Source organism: Aulonocara stuartgranti, assembly GCF_965226115.1.
Source record: "Aulonocara stuartgranti genome assembly, chromosome: 5".
NCBI lineage: Eukaryota > Metazoa > Chordata > Actinopteri > Cichliformes > Cichlidae > Aulonocara > Aulonocara stuartgranti.
In genome coordinates, this window is record NC_138943.1 from 31,336,089 (window position 1) to 31,363,529 (window position 27,441).

Sequence of the window (27,441 nt, forward strand, 5' to 3'; positions counted from 1 at the left end):
AGCTTAATCCCCCCCCCCTTAACTACTAACACCTCTCCCATCTCCCTCCCCTCTTTTCACAATCACCCCCCAACCAGTCCCGACAGTTGACTGCCCCCTCTAGAGCCTGGTTCTGTCATAGGTTTCTTCCTTTAAAGGGAGTTTTTCCTATCCACTGTCGCCTAGTGCTTGCTCAGAGGGGATTGTTGGGGTTTTCTCTCCTCTCTCCCTTTACTTTCCATCCCACCCACCCCCACCTTTTCTTTTTTCTTAATAATTGAACAATAAAAACAATTGGTCACTAATTAAATGTGTCAAATCAATGTATTTATTCAAGAATACAAGAAATGGGTAATAGCTGCATGTGTGTTTGTGTGTGTGCATAATATGCATACTTTACGTGTTGGATCCAAATCCCACAAGGAATTAAATAAAACAAGAAGACAAACAAAAACAAATATTTCTCTCCCTTCCCAGGTCAGGAATCAGGATGAGGAAGAAATGAGGTCAGATCAGTGCAGGTTTTTGCACTACTGACATAAAGTTTCTGCTGATTAAAAAAAGTATGTCGATATTTCTGAAATACATTTGCAAACAAATAACTTTGACAACTTGTGTTTTTTCATAAAAGAAAAAAGAAAAATCAGAGAGCAGAGCTGGTAAAACAGCTTAGCTCCGCAGGTTACAGGAGATCAGATGCCAAATACTTTTCATGACAGTCTTCGTTATTGCATAAATCTCCCCTTTTATCATTGATCAGTAAATCACTGCATATACATTCATCTAACCGTTATAATTTCATGAGTAAAGATTCTCAGATGACTGAATGGCGGTTTTAGTAAATGTTGAACTTTATTGTGATTTCTATTTTTAGAATCAATAGCACACATTTTGATTTTGTTTTGCAAGCTGCTGATTTCACACAGATCCACTGCCCAAACGTGCCTTTGAGTTTTTCATCATTTAACAAGAATAGGCTCAGGCAATCATTGTGGAATTAGGCTTTGGGAAGGTCTGGGGACAGGTATGATGGTGGTGGTTTTAAAGCACTGTGGCACAACAGCTTGACTCAGGGAGATGTTAAAGATGCCCGCTAGGACATCAGTCAGCTGGTCAGCACGGGCTCCGAGCACGCGTCCAGGTATATTGTCTGGTCCAGCAGCTTTGTGTGGGTTGACTTTAGTGAGAGTCCTTCTCACACTGGCCGTGGACAGGGACAGCACTTGGTTGTCTGGCAAGCGGGTGGCCCTCTATAGTCCGTCTTGCGTCCCATTTAAGCAAGTGCGTGTTCACACTGCCCCTGGATGTCCTGGCCTCTGAGGTTAAGGTGTACGGCTCCTGGTTGTCAACTGACCAATTTATCATGGCAAAGTCTGTGGTGGACAAAAGACAAGAGGCTGATTATAAAAATGATCCATGCACGCCTTATGACCTACAGCATGTACAGTTAACACAGCTAAATGGCTGTGAAATTGTAAAATTACTTTTGAAATAAAGCTATTCAAAGTCAATTAACTGTGACTATAATAATAGCAATGTTAGCCAGCAAACAAAACGTTAGCACTAATTAAAATAAGCTGCTAGGTGATGTTACTGTTTCAAGTTCTCTCATTGTTTGACATGTAGGGCAGATATTTTGGTGACACTGAGATCAGCCAGACACTAAACAGCAGTGTAATATCAACGCTAGATTAGATGTTTTCTAATCCGATAAAATGACATTATTCCTGTTTATAGAAGATGTTTGTCGTCTGTTTGTTTGACTGACAGGAACAGGAAATAGTGGTTGGAAATTACTGTTGGTGTTACATGAGGGTAAAGAAGGGCTTTAAGCACCTGGGTAAAAACTGGACCCATGATGAAACACTACAACAAGTACAACATATTCTTCAGTTTTAATATGTGACCATACTGTGCAGACTGCTGATGAGTTACACGGTTACATTTCATTAATCATTGTTAAACTAAAGTGGTAAGCAGTTACTTTATCCTTTCACTTAAAATTTCCAGGAAAAACACTACCTTGGCTACTTTTGTGCTTACATTTGATCTATGCTGGGTCACTACTTTTGCACTATAATGCTGCTGCTGACACCTTGGTTCACACTGACAACTAGAAAAAAGCTGATAGGAAAAGAAGGATGGAAAATGCCTGGAATTTAGTTACACTTGCAAATACTGCTTCCTCCAAACTGCAAGCATCAATAAAATGTTACAGTATTGTTTTCTATATCTGTGCATATATCCTTATTGGTAGTTTTCTCGAAATAGAAGCTCTTCATTTTAAAAAAAAAACCTCTGATAACATTGCTGAAGCTAGCGCCCACCCCTACTGCGCATACTGCAAATATAAAACTGATATATACTTACATCATGGAGCAGTTGATGTCTGGTTTCCGACAAATACAGTAAAGAGGTGCGTTCTCCCCCTCCATACCAGTGTTCTCAGGCACTGCTACATGGTCAGTGTCAGACACTTCACTGTCCTACAACATACCACATAGGACCACATTAGAAATGACATGTATGTAGACATGCTAATTATACCTGGCTAAATGGATGCAGTAACAAAATGTTACTAACTACTCTAGTTATTAGTTTCCAGATGTGTGCAGTTGCTCCAGTCTTACTGACAGTATACTGTTTCAAACACCAGTGCCAACATTTTATTTTTTAAATCTTAGTATGATTCTGCACCAAGACTTGTGGCCTGTTGCTCGGTAACTTATTGTCTGACTACATTAACTACAGTTCATAAACATCATTCATTTTCTCCTACTTATTTTATTCAGGTTGTATTTCAGCTGTCATAGGGCAAAAGTACACCCTGGACAGGTCGCCAGTCTGTTGGAGGGTTATTAGAGAGACTCAGACAACCACTCACACCAACAGCCAACTAACCTAACCCCGCGCATGTCTTTGGAGTTCAACACCAGTCTGGCCGAATCACAGATAAGCAGGGTGTCTGTGCTGCAGAGCACAGCTGTGTCAGAGACTCTCGACATCAATGTAGCGTTAAGGATGCGGAGCGATGGGTGCACTAACACAATGTAAATATTAAAGTTCTCGCCATTGTCAATATGCTGTTGCGCTCTTGTTCGTATTATTGCAACCATATCTCGAGTCTAGCTTACCCTAAAAGTTTGGAGAGAATTGGTCTGTTAAGAAACGCAATCGATTGTTTGGGACTGCTCTAGCCATCACGTCGCATAAACAACTCTACTTCCGGTGGGAAAACTAATTAAGGGTAAAGTCGCACTAATAACACCTACCACTCACGTTCATAAGCATACACTATGATCACTTCCACGCAGTAACGTTGTAATAAATATAATCCCCGGTAAAGTCAATTAGCGAACACTACTGGCATGTAATGCCAATGGCGACCATTTCACAAACTGTAGAAAATGCTCAAAATGTGGTCGGCACCAAAAGTGAAGGGCTGACAGTTGTGTTTATATACGAACCGTAAGCGCTAATGTTGGTTAGCATCAGCTAAAGCGAGGAAGTTTGACACTTGCAGAGGCAGTGAACGCAGAGAGAGCTTAAAAACGCATTGTGTTTTTGTTTTTTGCATTAAGACGTTGCACACAAAATTACAGATATAACGGTGACTTAGCTGCTCGTTGGATAAACCCATGGACCTTAGAAAAGATCAACACTACTCGGATGTAAGCACCCGTGTATAACACAATAGGCAAAATTACGCTTGCTAACCTTTCCACATCACAGGCTTCACATTAAATAAACATTTTTTCAAATACTCACCATGATCTGAGACCGTTTAAATATTTTGTTACTCTGAAAATATGGCAGTATGAAGCTAAACCTTTAGCTTGACGGCTAAAGCAATGCTAAGATTTACACGGAAACGATCAGCGGACATCGTTAAAGTACTATTGGTCTACATTCTTCTTCTATGGTAGCAGACTGGGCAGAGTAACAGCCAACTTTAAACTGCGCCATCTGTTGGCACCAATTACAGTAGAAAACATGATTGCGACAACACGTTTTTGGGGGAAAATAACAGAGATTGAAACTTTACTGATAATTTGTCCAAGTTGAAAAATGCCCTCCTCCAAAAATATCACGTGACAACCTCATTACCTTACAGAATTATGACGTCACACACGTAGAATCTTACCACCATTCTTTCCTTTGATCCAAAAACCTATAAATAGGGGTGAAGCGCAACGACTTTTAGTCCGTTTCTCGCAGCCTTGATGTGTGCAGCATTGAACCGTTCGCCAGAAAAGCCTTTTGAAATATTTGGATCCTTTGCAGTTGTAACTGTATCCAGACCCAACATGTCTCAAAAAAATCCAAAGGGACAAGAAGTTGACCCATACGCTCTTCCTTGGGATGAGCCACTAGACTCTTCCCTTTCCTCTCTTCCCTGGTGTGACCAAGTGGAACTAGAGGAAAAGCGTTTGGAAGAACTGGAGGATGAAGCGCTCAGAAACGCAGAGAAGATTAAGTTCTTGATGGAGGAAAATGAGCAAAAGAGCGCTCAACTAAAAAAGTTGTCATTCCAGCTTCAAGAAAAGGAAGCTATTATTGAGGGGAAACAACAGGATCTCCATGACATGGACAAAAAGAACCAGGAGCTCCAAGGAAAACTTGATGAAGCCCTGCAACAAAATGAAAAACTTGTCCAAGAGAAGAAACAAGACGGCATGAAGAAGAGAGGGCTGCACAGCAATCTCAGAGACATGGAGCTAATGTACAATGTTGACAAAAAAAGGCTTGATCGCACAGAGCAAGCAAATGAGAAGCTCCTCCAAGAGAAAAGGCAACAGGAGTTAAAAGAAAAAGAAATGCTTTCCAAGCTTCAGAGCATCAAGCAACACAACGAAAGCTTGCAAGGAAAGCTTGATCAAGCTCTGCGGCAAAATAGAAAACTCCTCCAGGAGAAGATGAAAGACAGCACGAAGAAGAGAGGGCTGCACTCCAATCTCCGAGACATGGAGCTAATGTACAATGTTGACAAAAAAAGGCTTGATCGCACAGAGCAAGCAAATGAAAAGCTTCTCCAAGAGAAAAGGGAACAAGAAATCAAACAAAAAGAAATGGATTCCAATCTGCAGAGCATCAAGCAACAAAATGAAAGCTTGCAACGAAAGCTTGATGAAGCTCTGCGACAAAATAAAGAAATCCTTCAAGAGAAAGAGCAGCTGGACAGAAAGCAGGGAGACATGGAGTGCCAACTCCAGCTCATGGAGGGAAACAACAGGATGCTGCAGGTAAAGTTCGAAGAGACACTGCACAAATATCAAGACCTGCTTCAAGAGAGAGAACAGCTGGTCAGTAAGCAGAGAGAAGAAAAACTTCTTCTCCAGGAGTTTGAGAAACAGGAGGCAACATCTAAAGTGCTGAAAGAAAGGTTGGAAGAAAAACAAGCTGAAATAGAAGAAGTGGAGAAAAAATGCAACAAGCTGCAGAAGCAAAACACCGAAACAATCGAGGAGCTGAAAATCCTCATCCTCGAGAAAAAGGTGCTCGTGGAAAAGCAGCTGAAGAAACAGAAAAAACGCTTCTGCTTCTTCTGGAGGAGGAACACTCCTTCTTTCAGTACTGCCAATGTCGCCTCTTCCTCTCCCACCTCTGTTCCAGCTTAATCCCCCCCCTTAACTACTAACACCTCTCCCATCTCCCTCCCCTCTTTTCACAATCACCCCCCAACCAGTCCCGACAGTTGACTGCCCCCTCTAGAGCCTGGTTCTGTCATAGGTTTCTTCCTTTAAAGGGAGTTTTTCCTATCCACTGTCGCCTAGTGCTTGCTCAGAGGGGATTGTTGGGGTTTTCTCTCCTCTCTCCCTTTACTTTCCATCCCACCCACCCCCACCTTTTCTTTTTTCTTAATAATTGAACAATAAAAACAATTGGTCACTAATTAAATGTGTCAAATCAATGTCTTTATTCAAGAATACAAGAAATGGGTAATAGCTGCATGTGTGTTTGTGTGTGTGCATAATATGCATACTTTACGTGTTGGATCCAAATCCCACAAGGAATTAAATAAAACAAGAAGACAAACAAAAACAAATATTTCTCTCCCTTCCCAGGTCAGGAATCAGGATGAGGAAGAAATGAGGTCAGATCAGTGCAGGTTTTTGCACTACTGACATAAAGTTTCTGCTGATTAAAAAAAGTATGTCGATATTTCTGAAATACATTTGCAAACAAATAACTTTGACAACTTGTGTTTTTTCATAAAAGAAAAAAGAAAAATCAGAGAGCAGAGCTGGTAAAACAGCTTAGCTCCGCAGGTTACAGGAGATCAGATGCCAAATACTTTTCATGACAGTCTTCGTTATTGCATAAATCTCCCCTTTTATCATTGATCAGTAAATCACTGCATATACATTCATCTAACCGTTATAATTTCATGAGTAAAGATTCTCAGATGACTGAATGGCGGTTTTAGTAAATGTTGAACTTTATTGTGATTTCTATTTTTAGAATCAATAGCACACATTTTGATTTCGTTTTGCAAGCTGCTGATTTCACACAGATCCACTGCCCAAACGTGCCTTTGAGTTTTTCATCATTTAACAAGAATAGGCTCAGGCAATCATTGTGGAATTAGGCTTTGGGAAGGTCTGGGGACAGGTATGATGGTGGTGGTTTTAAAGCACTGTGGCACAACAGCTTGACTCAGGGAGATGTTAAAGATGCCCGCTAGGACATCAGTCAGCTGGTCAGCACGGGCTCCGAGCACGCGTCCAGGTATATTGTCTGGTCCAGCAGCTTTGTGTGGGTTGACTTTAGTGAGAGTCCTTCTCACACTGGCCGTGGACAGGGACAGCACTTGGTTGTCTGGCAAGCGGGTGGCCCTCTATAGTCCGTCTTGCGTCCCATTTAAGCAAGTGCGTGTTCACACTGCCCCTGGATGTCCTGGCCTCTGAGGTTAAGGTGTACGGCTCCTGGTTGTCAACTGACCAATTTATCATGGCAAAGTCTGTGGTGGACAAAAGACAAGAGGCTGATTATAAAAATGATCCATGCACGCCTTATGACCTACAGCATGTACAGTTAACACAGCTAAATGGCTGTGAAATTGTAAAATTACTTTTGAAATAAAGCTATTCAAAGTCAATTAACTGTGACTATAATAATAGCAATGTTAGCCAGCAAACAAAACGTTAGCACTAATTAAAATAAGCTGCTAGGTGATGTTACTGTTTCAAGTTCTCTCATTGTTTGACATGTAGGGCAGATATTTTGGTGACACTGAGATCAGCCAGACACTAAACAGCAGTGTAATATCAACGCTAGATTAGATGTTTTCTAATCCGATAAAATGACATTATTCCTGTTTATAGAAGATGTTTGTCGTCTGTTTGTTTGACTGACAGGAACAGGAAATAGTGGTTGGAAATTACTGTTGGTGTTACATGAGGGTAAAGAAGGGCTTTAAGCACCTGGGTAAAAACTGGACCCATGATGAAACACTACAACAAGTACAACATATTCTTCAGTTTTAATATGTGACCATACTGTGCAGACTGCTGATGAGTTACACGGTTACATTTCATTAATCATTGTTAAACTAAAGTGGTAAGCAGTTACTTTATCCTTTCACTTAAAATTTCCAGGAAAAACACTACCTTGGCTACTTTTGTGCTTACATTTGATCTATGCTGGGTCACTACTTTTGCACTATAATGCTGCTGCTGACACCTTGGTTCACACTGACAACTAGAAAAAAGCTGATAGGAAAAGAAGGATGGAAAATGCCTGGAATTTAGTTACACTTGCAAATACTGCTTCCTCCAAACTGCAAGCATCAATAAAATGTTACAGTATTGTTTTCTATATCTGTGCATATATCCTTATTGGTAGTTTTCTCGAAATAGAAGCTCTTCATTTTAAAAAAAAAACCTCTGATAACATTGCTGAAGCTAGCGCCCACCCCTACTGCGCATACTGCAAATATAAAACTGATATATACTTACATCATGGAGCAGTTGATGTCTGGTTTCCGACAAATACAGTAAAGAGGTGCGTTCTCCCCCTCCATACCAGTGTTCTCAGGCACTGCTACATGGTCAGTGTCAGACACTTCACTGTCCTACAACATACCACATAGGACCACATTAGAAATGACATGTATGTAGACATGCTAATTATACCTGGCTAAATGGATGCAGTAACAAAATGTTACTAACTACTCTAGTTATTAGTTTCCAGATGTGTGCAGTTGCTCCAGTCTTACTGATAGTATACTGTTTCAAACACCAGTGCCAACATTTTATTTTTTAAATCTTAGTATGATTCTGCACCAAGACTTGTGGCCTGTTGCTCGGTAACTTATTGTCTGACTACATTAACTACAGTTCATAAACATCATTCATTTTCTCCTACTTATTTTATTCAGGTTGTATTTCAGCTGTCATAGGGCAAAAGTACACCCTGGACAGGTCGCCAGTCTGTTGGAGGGTTATTAGAGAGACTCAGACAACCACTCACACCAACAGCCAACTAACCTAACCCCGCGCATGTCTTTGGAGTTCAACACCAGTCTGGCCGAATCACAGATAAGCAGGGTGTCTGTGCTGCAGAGCACAGCTGTGTCAGAGACTCTCGACATCAATGTAGCGTTAAGGATGCGGAGCGATGGGTGCACTAACACAATGTAAATATTAAAGTTCTCGCCATTGTCAATATGCTGTTGCGCTCTTGTTCGTATTATTGCAACCATATCTCGAGTCTAGCTTACCCTAAAAGTTTGGAGAGAATTGGTCTGTTAAGAAACGCAATCGATTGTTTGGGACTGCTCTAGCCATCACGTCGCATAAACAACTCTACTTCCGGTGGGAAAACTAATTAAGGGTAAAGTCGCACTAATAACACCTACCACTCACGTTCATAAGCATACACTATGATCACTTCCACGCAGTAACGTTGTAATAAATATAATCCCCGGTAAAGTCAATTAGCGAACACTACTGGCATGTAATGCCAATGGCGACCATTTCACAAACTGTAGAAAATGCTCAAAATGTGGTCGGCACCAAAAGTGAAGGGCTGACAGTTGTGTTTATATACGAACCGTAAGCGCTAATGTTGGTTAGCATCAGCTAAAGCGAGGAAGTTTGACACTTGCAGAGGCAGTGGACGCAGAGAGAGCTTAAAAACGCATTGTGTTTTTGTTTTGTTTTTTTGCATTAAGACGTTGCACACAAAATTACAGATATAACGGTGACTTAGCTGCTCGTTGGATAAACCCATGGACCTTAGAAAAGATCAACACTACTCGGATGTAAGCACCCGTGTATAACACAATAGGCAAAATTACGCTTGCTAACCTTTCCACATCACAGGCTTCACATTAAATAAACATTTTTTCAAATACTCACCATGATCTGAGACCGTTTAAATATTTTGTTACTCTGAAAATATGGCAGTATGAAGCTAAACCTTTAGCTTGACGGCTAAAGCAATGCTAAGATTTACACGGAAACGATCAGCGGACATCGTTAAAGTACTATTGGTCTACATTCTTCTTCTATGGTAGCAGCCTGGGCAGAGTAACAGCCAACTTTAAACTGCGCCATCTGTTGGCACCAATTACAGTAGAAAACATGATTGCGACAACACGTTTTTTGGGGAAAATAACAGAGATTGAAACTTTACTGATAATTTGTCCAAGTTGAAAAATGCCCTCCTCCAAAAATATCACGTGACAACCTCATTGCCTTACAGAATTATGACGTCACACACGTAGAATCTTACCACCATTCTTTCCTTTGATCCAAAAACCTATAAATAGGGGTGAAGCGCAACGACTTTTAGTCCGTTTCTCGCAGCCTTGATGTGTGCAGCATTGAACCGTTCGCCAGAAAAGCCTTTTGAAATATTTGGATCCTTTGCAGTTGTAACTGTATCCAGACCCAACATGTCTCAAAAAAATCCAAAGGGACAAGAAGTTGACCCATACGCTCTTCCTTGGGATGAGCCACTAGACTCTTCCCTTTCCTCTCTTCCCTGGTGTGACCAAGTGGAACTAGAGGAAAAGCGTTTGGAAGAACTGGAGGATGAAGCGCTCAGAAACGCAGAGAAGATTAAGTTCTTGATGAAGGAAAATGAGCAAAAGAGCGCTCAACTAAAAAAGTTGTCATTCCAGCTTCAAGAAAAGGAAGCTATTATTGAGGGGAAACAACAGGATCTCCATGACATGGACAAAAAGAATCAGGAGCTCCAAGGAAAACTTGATGAAGCCCTGCAACAAAATGAAAAACTTGTCCAAGAGAAGAAACAAGACGGCATGAAGAAGAGAGGGCTGCACAGCAATCTCAGAGACATGGAGCTAATGTACAATGTTGACAAAAAAAGGCTTGATCGCACAGAGCAAGCAAATGAGAAGCTCCTCCAAGAGAAAAGGCAACAGGAGTTAAAAGAAAAAGAAATGCTTTCCAAGCTTCAGAGCATCAAGCAACACAACGAAAGCTTGCAAGGAAAGCTTGATCAAGCTCTGCGGCAAAATAGAAAACTCCTCCAGGAGAAGATGAAAGACAGCACGAAGAAGAGAGGGCTGCACTCCAATCTCCGAGACATGGAGCTAATGTACAATGTTGACAAAAAAAGGCTTGATCGCACAGAGCAAGCAAATGAAAAGCTTCTCCAAGAGAAAAGGGAACAAGAAATCAAACAAAAAGAAATGGATTCCAATCTGCAGAGCATCAAGCAACAAAATGAAAGCTTGCAAGGAAAGCTTGATGAAGCTCTGCGACAAAATAAAGAAATCCTTCAAGAGAAAGAGCAGCTGGACAGAAAGCAGGGAGACATGGAGTGCCAACTCCAGCTCATGGAGGGAAACAACAGGATGCTGCAGGTAAAGTTCGAAGAGACACTGCACAAATATCAAGACCTGCTTCAAGAGAGAGAACAGCTGGTCAGTAAGCAGAGAGAAGAAAAACTTCTTCTCCAGGAGTTTGAGAAACAGGAGGCAACATCTAAAGTGCTGAAAGAAAGGTTGGAAGAAAAACAAGCTGAAATAGAAGAAGTGGAGAAAAAATGCAACAAGCTGCAGAAGCAAAACACCGAAACAATCGAGGAGCTGAAAATCCTCATCCTCGAGAAAAAGGTGCTCGTGGAAGAGCAGCTGAAGAAAAAGAAAAAACGCTTCTGCTTCTTCTGGAGGAGGAACACTCCTTCTTTCAGTACTGCCAATGTCGCCTCTTCCTCTCCCACCTCTGTTCCAGCTTAATCCCCCCCCCCCCCTTAACTACTAACACCTCTCCCATCTCCCTCCCCTCTTTTCACAATCACCCCCCAACCAGTCCCGACAGTTGACTGCCCCCTCTAGAGCCTGGTTCTGTCATAGGTTTCTTCCTTTAAAGGGAGTTTTTCCTATCCACTGTCGCCTAGTGCTTGCTCAGAGGGGATTGTTGGGGTTTTCTCTCCTCTCTCCCTTTACTTTCCATCCCACCCACCCCCACCTTTTCTTTTTTCTTAATAATTGAACAATAAAAACAATTGGTCACTAATTAAATGTGTCAAATCAATGTCTTTATTCAAGAATACAAGAAATGGGTAATAGCTGCATGTGTGTTTGTGTGTGTGCATAATATGCATACTTTACGTGTTGGATCCAAATCCCACAAGGAATTAAATAAAACAAGAAGACAAACAAAAACAAATATTTCTCTCCCTTCCCAGGTCAGGAATCAGGATGAGGAAGAAATGAGGTCAGATCAGTGCAGGTTTTTGCACTACTGACATAAAGTTTCTGCTGATTAAAAAAAGTATGTCGATATTTCTGAAATACATTTGCAAACAAATAACTTTGACAACTTGTGTTTTTTCATAAAAGAAAAAAGAAAAATCAGAGAGCAGAGCTGGTAAAACAGCTTAGCTCCGCAGGTTACAGGAGATCAGATGCCAAATACTTTTCATGACAGTCTTCGTTATTGCATAAATCTCCCCTTTTATCATTGATCAGTAAATCACTGCATATACATTCATCTAACCGTTATAATTTCATGAGTAAAGATTCTCAGATGACTGAATGGCGGTTTTAGTAAATGTTGAACTTTATTGTGATTTCTATTTTTAGAATCAATAGCACACATTTTGATTTCGTTTTGCAAGCTGCTGATTTCACACAGATCCACTGCCCAAACGTGCCTTTGAGTTTTTCATCATTTAACAAGAATAGGCTCAGGCAATCATTGTGGAATTAGGCTTTGGGAAGGTCTGGGGACAGGTATGATGGTGGTGGTTTTAAAGCACTGCGGCACAACAGCTTGACTCAGGGAGATGTTAAAGATGCCCGCTAGGACATCAGTCAGCTGGTCAGCACGGGCTCCGAGCACGCGTCCAGGTATATTGTCTGGTCCAGCAGCTTTGTGTGGGTTGACTTTAGTGAGAGTCCTTCTCACACTGGCCGTGGACAGGGACAGCACTTGGTTGTCTGGCAAGCGGGTGGCCCTCTATAGTCCGTCTTGCGTCCCATTTAAGCAAGTGCGTGTTCACACTGCCCCTGGATGTCCTGGCCTCTGAGGTTAAGGTGTACGGCTCCTGGTTGTCAACTGACCAATTTATCATGGCAAAGTCTGTGGTGGACAAAAGATAAGAGGCTGATTATAAAAATGATCCATGCACGCCTTATGACCTACAGCATGTACAGTTAACACAGCTAAATGGCTGTGAAATTGTAAAATTACTTTTGAAATAAAGCTATTCAAAGTCAATTAACTGTGACTATAATAATAGCAATGTTAGCCAGCAAACAAAACGTTAGCACTAATTAAAATAAGCTGCTAGGTGATGTTACTGTTTCAAGTTCTCTCATTGTTTGACATGTAGGGCAGATATTTTGGTGACACTGAGATCAGCCAGACACTAAACAGCAGTGTAATATCAACGCTAGATTAGATGTTTTCTAATCCGATAAAATGACATTATTCCTGTTTATAGAAGATGTTTGTCGTCTGTTTGTTTGACTGACAGGAACAGGAAATAGTGGTTGGAAATTACTGTTGGTGTTACATGAGGGTAAAGAAGGGCTTTAAGCACCTGGGTAAAAACTGGACCCATGATGAAACACTACAACAAGTACAACATATTCTTCAGTTTTAATATGTGACCATACTGTGCAGACTGCTGATGAGTTACACGGTTACATTTCATTAATCATTGTTAAACTAAAGTGGTAAGCAGTTACTTTATCCTTTCACTTAAAATTTCCAGGAAAAACACTACCTTGGCTACTTTTGTGCTTACATTTGATCTATGCTGGGTCACTACTTTTGCACTATAATGCTGCTGCTGACACCTTGGTTCACACTGACAACTAGAAAAAAGCTGATAGGAAAAGAAGGATGGAAAATGCCTGGAATTTAGTTACACTTGCAAATACTGCTTCCTCCAAACTGCAAGCATCAATAAAATGTTACAGTATTGTTTTCTATATCTGTGCATATATCCTTATTGGTAGTTTTCTCGAAATAGAAGCTCTTCATTTTAAAAAAAAAACCTCTGATAACATTGCTGAAGCTAGCGCCCACCCCTACTGCGCATACTGCAAATATAAAACTGATATATACTTACATCATGGAGCAGTTGATGTCTGGTTTCCGACAAATACAGTAAAGAGGTGCGTTCTCCCCCTCCATACCAGTGTTCTCAGGCACTGCTACATGGTCAGTGTCAGACACTTCACTGTCCTACAACATACCACATAGGACCACATTAGAAATGACATGTATGTAGACATGCTAATTATACCTGGCTAAATGGATGCAGTAACAAAATGTTACTAACTACTCTAGTTATTAGTTTCCAGATGTGTGCAGTTGCTCCAGTCTTACTGACAGTATACTGTTTCAAACACCAGTGCCAACATTTTATTTTTTAAATCTTAGTATGATTCTGCACCAAGACTTGTGGCCTGTTGCTCGGTAACTTATTGTCTGACTACATTAACTACAGTTCATAAACATCATTCATTTTCTCCTACTTATTTTATTCAGGTTGTATTTCAGCTGTCATAGGGCAAAAGTACACCCTGGACAGGTCGCCAGTCTGTTGGAGGGTTATTAGAGAGACTCAGACAACCACTCACACCAACAGCCAACTAACCTAACCCCGCGCATGTCTTTGGAGTTCAACACCAGTCTGGCCGAATCACAGATAAGCAGGGTGTCTGTGCTGCAGAGCACAGCTGTGTCAGAGACTCTCGACATCAATGTAGCGTTAAGGATGCGGAGCGATGGGTGCACTAACACAATGTAAATATTAAAGTTCTCGCCATTGTCAATATGCTGTTGCGCTCTTGTTCGTATTATTGCAACCATATCTCGAGTCTAGCTTACCCTAAAAGTTTGGAGAGAATTGGTCTGTTAAGAAACGCAATCGATTGTTTGGGACTGCTCTAGCCATCACGTCGCATAAACAACTCTACTTCCGGTGGGAAAACTAATTAAGGGTAAAGTCGCACTAATAACACCTACCACTCACGTTCATAAGCATACACTATGATCACTTCCACGCAGTAACGTTGTAATAAATATAATCCCCGGTAAAGTCAATTAGCGAACACTACTGGCATGTAATGCCAATGGCGACCATTTCACAAACTGTAGAAAATGCTCAAAATGTGGTCGGCACCAAAAGTGAAGGGCTGACAGTTGTGTTTATATACGAACCGTAAGCGCTAATGTTGGTTAGCATCAGCTAAAGCGAGGAAGTTTGACACTTGCAGAGGCAGTGAACGCAGAGAGAGCTTAAAAACGCATTGTGTTTTTGTTTTGTTTTTTTGCATTAAGACGTTGCACACAAAATTACAGATATAACGGTGACTTAGCTGCTCGTTGGATAAACCCATGGACCTTAGAAAAGATCAACACTACTCGGATGTAAGCACCCGTGTATAACACAATAGGCAAAATTACGCTTGCTAACCTTTCCACATCACAGGCTTCACATTAAATAAACATTTTTTCAAATACTCACCATGATCTGAGACCGTTTAAATATTTTGTTGCTCTGAAAATATGGCAGTATGAAGCTAAACCTTTAGCTTGACGGCTAAAGCAATGCTAAGATTTACACGGAAACGATCAGCGGACATCGTTAAAGTACTATTGGTCTACATTCTTCTTCTATGGTAGCAGCCTGGGCAGAGTAACAGCCAACTTTAAACTGCGCCATCTGTTGGCACCAATTACAGTAGAAAACATGATTGCGACAACACGTTTTTTGGGGAAAATAACAGAGATTGAAACTTTACTGATAATTTGTCCAAGTTGAAAAATGCCCTCCTCCAAAAATATCACGTGACAACCTCATTGCCTTACAGAATTATGACGTCACACACGTAGAATCTTACCACCATTCTTTCCTTTGATCCAAAAACCTATAAATAGGGGTGAAGAGCAACGACTTTTAGTCCGTTTCTCGCAGCCTTGATGTGTGCAGCATTGAACCGTTCGCCAGAAAAGCCTTTTGAAATATTTGGATCCTTTGCAATTGTAACTGTATCCCGACCCAACATGTCTCAAAAAAATCCAAAGGGACAAGAAGTTGACCCATACGCTCTTCCTTGGGATGAGCCACTAGACTCTTCCCTTTCCTCTCTTCCCTGGTGTGACCAAGTGGAACTAGAGGAAAAGCGTTTGGAAGAACTGGAGGATGAAGCGCTCAGAAATGCAGAGAAGATTAAGTTCTTGATGGAGGAAAATGAGCAAAAGAGCGCTCAACTAAAAAAGTTGTCATTCCAGCTTCAAGAAAAGGAAGCTATTATTGAGGGGAAACAACAGGATCTCCATGACATGGACAAAAAGAACCAGGAGCTCCAAGGAAAACTTGATGAAGCCCTGCAACAAAATGAAAAACTTGTCCAAGAGAAGAAACAAGACGGCATGAAGAAGAGAGGGCTGCACAGCAATCTCAGAGACATGGAGCTAATGTACAATGTTGAGAAAAAAAGGCTTGATCGCACAGAGCAAGCAAATGAGAAGCTCCTCCAAGAGAAAAGGCAACAGGAGTTAAAAGAAAAAGAAATGCTTTCCAAGCTTCAGAGCATCAAGCAACACAACGAAAGCTTGCAAGGAAAGCTTGATCAAGCTCTGCGGCAAAATAGAAAACTCCTCCAGGAGAAGATGAAAGACAGCACGAAGAAGAGAGGGCTGCACTCCAATCTCCGAGACATGGAGCTAATGTACAATGTTGACAAAAAAAGGCTTGATCGCACAGAGCAAGCAAATGAGAAGCTTCTCCAAGAGAAAAGGGAACAAGAAATCAAACAAAAAGAAATGGATTCCAATCTGCAGAGCATCAAGCAACAAAATGAAAGCTTGCAACGAAAGCTTGATGAAGCTCTGCGACAGAATAAAGAAATCCTTCAAGAGAAAGAGCAGCTGGACAGAAAGCAGGGAGACATGGAGTGCCAACTCCAGGTCATGGAGGGAAACAACAGGATGCTGCAGGTAAAGTTCGAAGAGACACTGCACAAATATCAAGACCTGCTTCAAGAGAGAGAACAGCTGGTCAGTAAGCAGAGAGAAGAAAAACTTCTTCTCCAGGAGTTTGAGAAACAGGAGGCAACATCTAAAGTGCTGAAAGAAAGGTTGGAAGAAAAACAAGCTGAAATAGAAGAAGTGGAGAAAAAATGCAACAAGCTGCAGAAGCAAAACACCGAAACAATCGAGGAGCTGAAAATCCTCATCCTCGAGAAAAAGGTGCTCGTGGAAAAGCAGCTGAAGAAACAGAAAAAACGCTTCTGCTTCTTCTGGAGGAGGAACACTCCTTCTTTCAGTACTGCCAATGTCGCCTCTTCCTCTCCCACCTCTGTTCCAGCTTAATCCCCCCCCCCCCCCCTTAACTACTAACACCTCTCCCATCTCCCTCCCCTCTTTTCACAATCACCCCCCAACCAGTCCCGACAGTTGACTGCCCCCTCTAGAGCCTGGTTCTGTCATAGGTTTCTTCCTTTAAAGGGAGTTTTTCCTATCCACTGTCGCCTAGTGCTTGCTCAGAGGGGATTGTTGGGGTTTTCTCTCCTCTCTCCCTTTACTTTCCATCCCACCCACCCCCACCTTTTCTTTTTTCTTAATAATTGAACAATAAAAACAATTGGTCACTAATTAAATGTGTCAAATCAATGTCTTTATTCAAGAATACAAGAAATGGGTAATAGCTGCATGTGTGTTTGTGTGTGTGCATAATATGCATACTTTACGTGTTGGATCCAAATCCCACAAGGAATTAAATAAAACAAGAAGACAAACAAAAACAAATATTTCTCTCCCTTCCCAGGTCAGGAATCAGGATGAGGAAGAAATGAGGTCAGATCAGTGCAGGTTTTTGCACTACTGACATAAAGTTTCTGCTGATTAAAAAAAGTATGTCGATATTTCTGAAATACATTTGCAAACAAATAACTTTGACAACTTGTGTTTTTTCATAAAAGAAAAAAGAAAAATCAGAGAGCAGAGCTGGTAAAACAGCTTAGCTCCGCAGGTTACAGGAGATCAGATGCCAAATACTTTTCATGACAGTCTTCGTTATTGCATAAATCTCCCCTTTTATCATTGATCAGTAAATCACTGCATATACATTCATCTAACCGTTATAATTTCATGAGTAAAGATTCTCAGATGACTGAATGGCGGTTTTAGTAAATGTTGAACTTTATTGTGATTTCTATTTTTAGAATCAATTGCACACATTTTGATTTCGTTTTGCAAGCTGCTGATTTCACACAGATCCACTGCCCAAACGTGCCTTTGAGTTTTTCATCATTTAACAAGAATAGGCTCAGGCAATCATTGTGGAATTAGGCTTTGGGAAGGTCTGGGGACAGGTATGATGGTGGTGGTTTTAAAGCACTGTGGCACAACAGCTTGACTCAGGGAGATGTTAAAGATGCCCGCTAGGACATCAGTCAGCTGGTCAGCACGGGCTCCGAGCACGCGTCCAGGTATATTGTCTGGTCCAGCAGCTTTGTGTGGGTTGACTTTAGTGAGAGTCCTTCTCACACTGGCCGTGGACAGGGACAGCACTTGGTTGTCTGGCAAGCGGGTGGCCCTCTATAGTCCGTCTTGCGTCCCATTTAAGCAAGTGCGTGTTCACACTGCCCCTGGATGTCCTGGCCTCTGAGGTTAAGGTGTACGGCTCCTGGTTGTCAACTGACCAATTTATCATGGCAAAGTCTGTGGTGGACAAAAGACAAGAGGCTGATTATAAAAATGATCCATGCACGCCTTATGACCTACAGCATGTACAGTTAACACAGCTAAATGGCTGTGAAATTGTAAAATTACTTTTGAAATAAAGCTATTCAAAGTCAATTAACTGTGACTATAATAATAGCAATGTTAGCCAGCAAACAAAACGTTAGCACTAATTAAAATAAGCTGCTAGGTGATGTTACTGTTTCAAGTTCTCTCATTGTTTGACATGTAGGGCAGATATTTTGGTGACACTGAGATCAGCCAGACACTAAACAGCAGTGTAATATCAACGCTAGATTAGATGTTTTCTAATCCGATAAAATGACATTATTCCTGTTTATAGAAGATGTTTGTCGTCTGTTTGTTTGACTGACAGGAACAGGAAATAGTGGTTGGAAATTACTGTTGGTGTTACATGAGGGTAAAGAAGGGCTTTAAGCACCTGGGTAAAAACTGGACCCATGATGAAACACTACAACAAGTACAACATATTCTTCAGTTTTAATATGTGACCATACTGTGCAGACTGCTGATGAGTTACACGGTTACATTTCATTAATCATTGTTAAACTAAAGTGGTAAGCAGTTACTTTATCCTTTCACTTAAAATTTCCAGGAAAAACACTACCTTGGCTACTTTTGTGCTTACATTTGATCTATGCTGGGTCACTACTTTTGCACTATAATGCTGCTGCTGACACCTTGGTTCACACTGACAACTAGAAAAAAGCTGATAGGAAAAGAAGGATGGAAAATGCCTGGAATTTAGTTACACTTGCAAATACTGCTGCCTCCAAACTGCAAGCATCAATAAAATGTTACAGTATTGTTTTCTATATCTGTGCATATATCCTTATTGGTAGTTTTCTCGAAATAGAAGCTCTTCATTTAAAAAAAAAAACCTCTGATAACATTGCTGAAGCTAGCGCCCACCCCTACTGCGCATACTGCAAATATAAAACTGATATATACTTACATCATGGAGCAGTTGATGTCTGGTTTCCGACAAATACAGTAAAGAGGTGCGTTCTCCCCCTCCATACCAGTGTTCTCAGGCACTGCTACATGGTCAGTGTCAGACACTTCACTGTCCTACAACATACCACATAGGACCACATTAGAAATGACATGTATGTAGACATGCTAATTATACCTGGCTAAATGGATGCAGTAACAAAATGTTACTAACTACTCTAGTTATTAGTTTCCAGATGTGTGCAGTTGCTCCAGTCTTACTGACAGTATACTGTTTCAAACACCAGTGCCAACATTTTATTTTTTAAATCTTAGTATGATTCTGCACCAAGACTTGTGGCCTGTTGCTCGGTAACTTATTGTCTGACTACATTAACTACAGTTCATAAACATCATTCATTTTCTCCTACTTATTTTATTCAGGTTGTATTTCAGCTGTCATAGGGCAAAAGTACACCCTGGACAGGTCGCCAGTCTGTTGGAGGGTTATTAGAGAGACTCAGACAACCACTCACACCAACAGCCAACTAACCTAACCCCGCGCATGTCTTTGGAGTTCAACACCAGTCTGGCCGAATCACAGATAAGCAGGGTGTCTGTGCTGCAGAGCACAGCTGTGTCAGAGACTCTCGACATCAATGTAGCGTTAAGGATGCGGAGCGATGGGTGCACTAACACAATGTAAATATTAAAGTTCTCGCCATTGTCAATATGCTGTTGCGCTCTTGTTCGTATTATTGCAACCATATCTCGAGTCTAGCTTACCCTAAAAGTTTGGAGAGAATTGGTCTGTTAAGAAACGCAATCGATTGTTTGGGACTGCTCTAGCCATCACGTCGCATAAACAACTCTACTTCCGGTGGGAAAACTAATTAAGGGTAAAGTCGCACTAATAACACCTACCACTCACGTTCATAAGCATACACTATGATCACTTCCACGCAGTAACGTTGTAATAAATATAATCCCCGGTAAAGTCAATTAGCGAACACTACTGGCATGTAATGCCAATGGCGACCATTTCACAAACTGTAGAAAATGCTCAAAATGTGGTCGGCACCAAAAGTGAAGGGCTGACAGTTGTGTTTATATACGAACCGTAAGCGCTAATGTTGGTTAGCATCAGCTAAAGCGAGGAAGTTTGACACTTGCAGAGGCAGTGAACGCAGAGAGAGCTTAAAAACGCATTGTGTTTTTGTTTTTGTTTTTTCTGCATTAAGACGTTGCACACAAAATTACAGATATAACGGTGACTTAGCTGCTCGTTGGATAAACCCATGGACCTTAGAAAAGATCAACACTACTCGGATGTAAGCACCCGTGTATAACACAATAGGCAAAATTACGCTTGCTAACCTTTCCACATCACAGGCTTCACATTAAATAAACATTTTTTCAAATACTCACCATGATCTGAGACCGTTTAAATATTTTGTTGCTCTGAAAATATGGCAGTATGAAGCTAAACCTTTAGCTTGACGGCTAAAGCAATGCTAAGATTTACACGGAAACGATCAGCGGACATCGTTAAAGTACTATTGGTCTACATTCTTCTTCTATGGTAGCAGCCTGGGCAGAGTAACAGCCAACTTTAAACTGCGCCATCTGTTGGCACCAATTACAGTAGAAAACATGATTGCGACAACACGTTTTTTGGGGAAAATAACAGAGATTGAAACTTTACTGATAATTTGTCCAAGTTGAAAAATGCCCTCCTCCAAAAATATCACGTGACAACCTCATTGCCTTACAGAATTATGACGTCACACACGTAGAATCTTACCACCATTCTTTCCTTTGATCCAAAAACCTATAAATAGGGGTGAAGCGCAACGACTTTTAGTCCGTTTCTCGCAGCCTTGATGTGTGCAGCATTGAACCGTTCGCCAGAAAAGCCTTTTGAAATATTTGGATCCTTTGCAATTGTAACTGTATCCAGACCCAACATGTCTCAAAAAAATCCAAAGGGACAAGAAGTTGACCCATACGCTCTTCCTTGGGATGAGCCACTAGACTCTTCCCTTTCCTCTCTTCCCTGGTGTGACCAAGTGGAACTAGAGGAAAAGCGTTTGGAAGAACTGGAGGATGAAGCGCTCAGAAACGCAGAGAAGATTAAGTTCTTGATGGAGGAAAATGAGCAAAAGAGCGCTCAACTAAAAAAGTTGTCATTCCAGCTTCAAGAAAAGGAAGCTATTATTGAGGGGAAACAACAGGATCTCCATGACATGGACAAAAAGAACCAGGAGCTCCAAGGAAAACTTGATGAAGCCCTGCAACAAAATGAAAAACTTGTCCAAGAGAAGAAACAAGACGGCATGAAGAAGAGAGGGCTGCACAGCAATCTCAGAGACATGGAGCTGATGTACAATGTTGACAAAAAAAGGCTTGATCGCACAGAGCAAGCAAATGAGAAGCTCCTCCAAGAGAAAAGGCAACAGGAGTTAAAAGAAAAAGAAATGCTTTCCAAGCTTCAGAGCATCAAGCAACACAACGAAAGCTTGCAAGGAAAGCTTGATCAAGCTCTGCGGCAAAATAGAAAACTCCTCCAGGAGAAGATGAAAGACAGCACGAAGAAGAGAGGGCTGCACTCCAATCTCCGAGACATGGAGCTAATGTACAATGTTGACAAAAAAAGGCTTGATCGCACAGAGCAAGCAAATGAAAAGCTTCTCCAAGAGAAAAGGGAACAAGAAATCAAACAAAAAGAAATGGATTCCAATCTGCAGAGCATCAAGCAACAAAATGAAAGCTTGCAAGGAAAGCTTGATGAAGCTCTGCGACAAAATAAAGAAATCCTTCAAGAGAAAGAGCAGCTGGACAGAAAGCAGGGAGACATGGAGTGCCAACTCCAGCTCATGGAGGGAAACAACAGGATGCTGCAGGTAAAGTTCGAAGAGACACTGCACAAATATCAAGACCTGCTTCAAGAGAGAGAACAGCTGGTCAGTAAGCAGAGAGAAGAAAAACTTCTTCTCCAGGAGTTTGAGAAACAGGAGGCAACATCTAAAGTGCTGAAAGAAAGGTTGGAAGAAAAACAAGCTGAAATAGAAGAAGTGGAGAAAAAATGCAACAAGCTGCAGAAGCAAAACACCGAAACAATCGAGGAGCTGAAAATCCTCATCCTCGAGAAAAAGGTGCTCGTGGAAAAGCAGCTGAAGAAACAGAAAAAACGCTTCTGCTTCTTCTGGAGGAGGAACACTCCTTCTTTCAGTACTGCCAATGTCGCCTCTTCCTCTCCCACCTCTGTTCCAGCTTAATCCCCCCCCCCCCCCCCCTTAACTACTAACACCTCTCCCATCTCCCTCCCCTCTTTTCACAATCACCCCCCAACCAGTCCCGACAGTTGACTGCCCCCTCTAGAGCCTGGTTCTGTCATAGGTTTCTTCCTTTAAAGGGAGTTTTTCCTATCCACTGTCGCCTAGTGCTTGCTCAGAGGGGATTGTTGGGGTTTTCTCTCCTCTCTCCCTTTACTTTCCATCCCACCCACCCCCACCTTTTCTTTTTTCTTAATAATTGAACAATAAAAACAATTGGTCACTAATTAAATGTGTCAAATCAATGTCTTTATTCAAGAATACAAGAAATGGGTAATAGCTGCATGTGTGTTTGTGTGTGTGCATAATATGCATACTTTACGTGTTGGATCCAAATCCCACAAGGAATTAAATAAAACAAGAAGACAAACAAAAACAAATATTTCTCTCCCTTCCCAGGTCAGGAATCAGGATGAGGAAGAAATGAGGTCAGATCAGTGCAGGTTTTTGCACTACTGACATAAAGTTTCTGCTGATTAAAAAAAGTATGTCGATATTTCTGAAATACATTTGCAAACAAATAACTTTGACAACTTGTGTTTTTTCATAAAAGAAAAAAGAAAAATCAGAGAGCAGAGCTGGTAAAACAGCTTAGCTCCGCAGGTTACAGGAGATCAGATGCCAAATACTTTTCATGACAGTCTTCGTTAGGCGTTTTATTAGTTCAATATAGCAATCATTCTATGTTTGAGTAGTTTACAGAACCAGCAGTTAGCCGCTACAACTCTGCTGCTTCAATTCAAGCATGCAAGCATTCCTTTATACACAAGATTTCAGTCAGGTTGAGGTCTGTGCTTCCATGCTGCAGATTTGCTTCTGTACCTGGGGTCATTATCCTGTTGCATGGCCTAATTTAGGAGAAGCTTTAGCTGTCGGACAAATGGCCTCATATTTGACTCTAGAAAACTTTGTCATGCAGAGGAGTTTGTCACCTGCAAGCTTACTATCTCTTGTGGCTGCAGAACGAGCTCTTTTTGAAAAAATCACCACCCTTGAACCAGCATAGTTGACAGTTGGTTTGAGGTGTTTGATTCTTGCTGAAGGTCCTGCTGTGCATTATGGCCAAACCTCCACTTTGGTCTCAGATGCAGCTCTTGGGTAAAGAGTATGTGTGGGGAGTTTGAGTGTGTGTACAGTGTCCATTTCGTTTTGTCTCCATGTTGGGCGAGTGTCGAGTATTTATATATGTGTGCATTAGGGTGGGAATGCATGTTTGTGTATGTGTGTGTCTGTGTCAGGTCGGGTCTTAGACAATCTGGGAACATCTCAGGTACCCTCAGACGTCGGTGCATTGGTGGTTCTTGCTGTCCAGGACTGGGCGCTCAGGTATGTACCGGTTCACTACCGGTACCTGCTTTGCAGGGTCTGGCGCCTGTGGCTCAGTTGGGTCCCCTCTGGGGGGTGGGGGGGTTCTCGGACCCCAGGCCTCAGTCTGCTCTGGCAGCTGGCGGAGCCCACGGACACGTCACTGCAGCTCCCTGTGGCTTCTGCACCGTCCCTGCTGCGTGACCCTACATCTCGGGCTCTCCTCAGCTCCTTCCGGGAGGGTGGCGCGGCTGCCCCGCCGATGGTCCTCCTTGGGCTCTCGCGCTCTGGGGGCTTCTGGATGTCTGGGGCCTGGATCTCCTGCATGCCTGCTTCATGCCCTGGGGGGCAGGGCTATGGCTCCCCACAACCTCTAGCAGAAATTCACATGGAGAAACCTTTTGAATACAAGCGCACTCATCTACACAGGTGTGCACACGGGTGATCACGGACACAAACTATATCTATCTTGGCTGCTATCGTGCGCTGTCGGTCTTGTGTGCTGCAAAATAACATTCACTATTTAGTATTTATTGTTACTTACACTTGTCTAGGTTATTGCTGTGGTCTTCATATTGTTTTGCTCTCTTTTTGCTTGTTTTCTTCTTTTTTTTTTCTCTTCTCTCACTGTCCCTCTTCCTCTCTGTTTTTCTTTCCCTCCCTTTCTTTCTCCCTTTCCCATCCCCCAGTCATGTCTGTCCAGTCTGTAGTAAATAAAATAACAACAACAACAACAACAACAATAATAATAATAATAATAATAATAATAATAATAATAATAATAATAATAATAATAATAATAATAATAATAATTCGCTTTGGTGGCCTCAGAATCTCATCTCTGATTTTTGCAGATGATGTGGTTCTGTTGGCTTCATCGGGTGAGGGCCTTCAGCTCGCACTGGAACGGTTCGCAGCCGAGTGTGAAGCAGCGGGAATGAGGATCAGCACCTCCAAATCTGAGGCCATGGTTCTCAGCCGGAAAAGGGTGGAGTGCCCACTCCGGGTCGGGGATGAGTTCCTGCCCCAAGTGGAGGAGTTCAAGTATCTCGGGGTCTTGTTCGCGAGTGATGGGAGAAGGGAGCCGGAGATCGACAGACGGATTGGGGCTGCACCGGTCCGTCTGTCGTGGTGAAGAGGGAGCTGAGTGTAAAAGCGAAGCTCTCAATTTACCGGTCGATCTACGTCCCTACCCTCACCTATGGCCACGAGCTGTGGGTAGTGACCGAAAGAACGAGATCGCGGATACAAGCGGCAGAAATGAGCTTCCTCCGAAGGGTGGCTGGCCTCTCCCTTAGAGATAGGGTGAGAAGTTCGGCCATCCGGGAGGGGCTCAGAGTAGAGCAGCTGCTGCTCCACATCGAAAGGAGCCAGCTGAGGTGGTTCGGGCATCTGACAAGGATGCCCCCTGGGCGCCTCCTGGGTGAGGTGTTCCAGGCATGTCCCACCGGGAGGAGGCCCCGGGGCAGACCCAGGACATGCTGGAGAGATTATATCTCTCGGCTGGCCTGGGAACGCCTTGGTATTCCCCCGGACAAGCTGGAGGAGGTGGCTGGGGAGAGGGAGGTCTGGGCCTCCTTGCTTAGGCTGCTGCCCCCGCGACCCGGCCCCGGACAAAGCGGATGAAGATGGATGGATGGATGGATGGATGGATGGATGGATGGATAATAATAATAATAATAATAATAATAATAATAATAATAATAATAATAACAAAGGTCAATCAAGTTACCATAATGATCCACTTGGTAAAATTAATTCATTGGGCATCTTTCTTGGCCTTCAGACAATAATTCTGATTGCTAAAGTACCAAACGGGACAGGCAGAATAAAAGAAAAGAAAAGAAAAGAAAAGAAAAGAAAAGAAAAGAAAAGAAAAGAAAAGAAAAGAAAAGAAAAGAAAAGAAAAGAAAAGAAATCATCATTTTAGGGGCAGCCTGCTCGTCCCTTGTGAGTACACAGCATCTGTGTTAGTCTTTCATTTCAGGCTTGTCCTCTTCACCCCAAGTCAGCATCCTGTCCCAGGATAGACACGGGCCACGTACCCGTCCTCTTTCTTTTAAAGTCCATCGCCATCTCTTTTTTTTTTAAAGTTTTATTCACATTAAGAAGCACACGATTCCTTTCAGACAACTCCATAAATCATCCACAAGTGCTCTACACTCCTCCTCTGCCCATCATTAATATGTTCAACCACTACAGAATTATCAGAGTACTTCTGTAAGTACGATGACCTGGATTTGTACTGAAAGTCTGAGGTGTACAAGGTGAACGGAAATAGAGACAACACAGTCCCTTGTGGATCTTCTGTACAGCACACCAACAAAAATCAGACAGAGCTCCACATTCTTCCGCCTGTTTTGTCAGGTATTCATCCTATTTTAATTTAAGAATGCGCTGAGTAAATAAACCAATTAAAAACACACTGGCACAATTAAATGTTGTTTTTGATTATATCCAAGGCTTATTAGACTCTGGTCTGGTTCCACCAAATCATGAGAAAAATATCTGAAGTATAGTAACGGCTAAATCGGTCAGCTGTTGTCATTTTATTTGCTCGTTGTTTGGTGCTGGTGAACAGCTGTTAGCTACAGGTGGAAAAAATTGACCTCACCAATGAGTTGGGTAAAAGAAAAGTATTTGAATTTCATTACTAATGGAAACCCATTTCACACCCCATGAAGTAATCTGAGAGACTTACTATTCATTGATTAGTGCAGTTTTCTGCAAATTCTGCAAACACACGCTGACCAAGGCAACAGTGAGAATGTATTTTATTTTGATGAGTGCTTTCAGCAAACTTCTATAAAATGTAATCGTTACTGAAACGTTCCCTGAAATATTTTGCTCTTATTAAAATTTATCACACGAAATGAAGCTCTAATTCCATAAGGTGGCGCTTGTGTCGCATGGTTGGATTAGTCAGGCGCATTTGCAACCTTAACAGTCTTTGTAGACTAAATTTTAAAAAAAAATCAACATACTGTTTACAAGAAAAGAAAAACTGTCATTTCCACGCGCCTCATGGAGACGTAGTCTGTGGTAAGCGGCTCATGATATCGGCCTTGTTATTTTCACTATTACTACAGCTACAGCTGCATTACCACGCAGGAAACAGCCCCCAAACGAGCGGCAGAAGGTCGGCGGAGACACGTATTCCATATTAAACACGAAAGTAAATCAAAGGCTTAAAAGTCCTTTCCCTCATAACCTCAAATACCATTTTCAGTGTGGTCTTCTAAAGCTGCCAGACACATCTTATCTCCAGACATAGGTATGGCCCACTTGAGAATTAAACCACAAAAGGTAAACTTCTCGTAATTCGGTGAACACGAAGTTCATGCCCACTTTATTCTTTTTTAGGAACAGTATCTCCAGGTTTCAGACTCACACTATGGATCGTCATACTAGTGGGTTATAATGGCAAGTTCTTCCTTTCCACTGTTACTCATCTGTAATAGCCGACGGTTAAATAAATATGAACGATTCCTTTGCACATTTCTGTAGATATCCTTCGAAATTGAAAATGTTCACAACCTTTACAGTAGTCTAAGACACGCTATTGATTTACAGAGACTGTGCTGCTTTATGGGTTATGTAAGTGTTATGTAAGTATGCCTTGTTATGAGAAACTGTCAGGGTGGCTGGCTACAACACGTTTAAGCCAACAGGCAGTCCAACACAAA

The 27,441-nt window shown here is 41.9% G+C and overlaps 3 long non-coding RNA genes across 3 annotated transcripts; all 3 read right to left on the minus strand.

Moving 5' to 3' along the window:
• Positions 1-284: 284 nt before the first annotated feature.
• On the minus strand, positions 285-3,919 carry LOC309707589. The gene is made up of 3 exons (XR_014277017.1): positions 3,748-3,919; positions 2,350-2,465; positions 285-1,352 (listed from the first exon to the last, which is right to left on the minus strand). It is a non-coding gene; the product is annotated as an uncharacterized lncRNA (long non-coding RNA).
• A 7,552-nt stretch (positions 3,920-11,471) lies between these two features.
• LOC309706459 lies at positions 11,472-15,347 on the minus strand. Its single transcript, XR_014276741.1, has 3 exons — positions 14,941-15,347; positions 13,537-13,652; positions 11,472-12,539 (listed from the first exon to the last, which is right to left on the minus strand). It is a non-coding gene; the product is annotated as an uncharacterized lncRNA (long non-coding RNA).
• Positions 15,348-17,072: 1,725 nt separating this feature from the next.
• On the minus strand, positions 17,073-21,010 carry LOC309707175. The gene is made up of 3 exons (XR_014276927.1): positions 20,544-21,010; positions 19,138-19,253; positions 17,073-18,140 (listed from the first exon to the last, which is right to left on the minus strand). It is a non-coding gene; the product is annotated as an uncharacterized lncRNA (long non-coding RNA).
• Between the last annotated feature and the right edge of the window lie 6,431 nt (positions 21,011-27,441).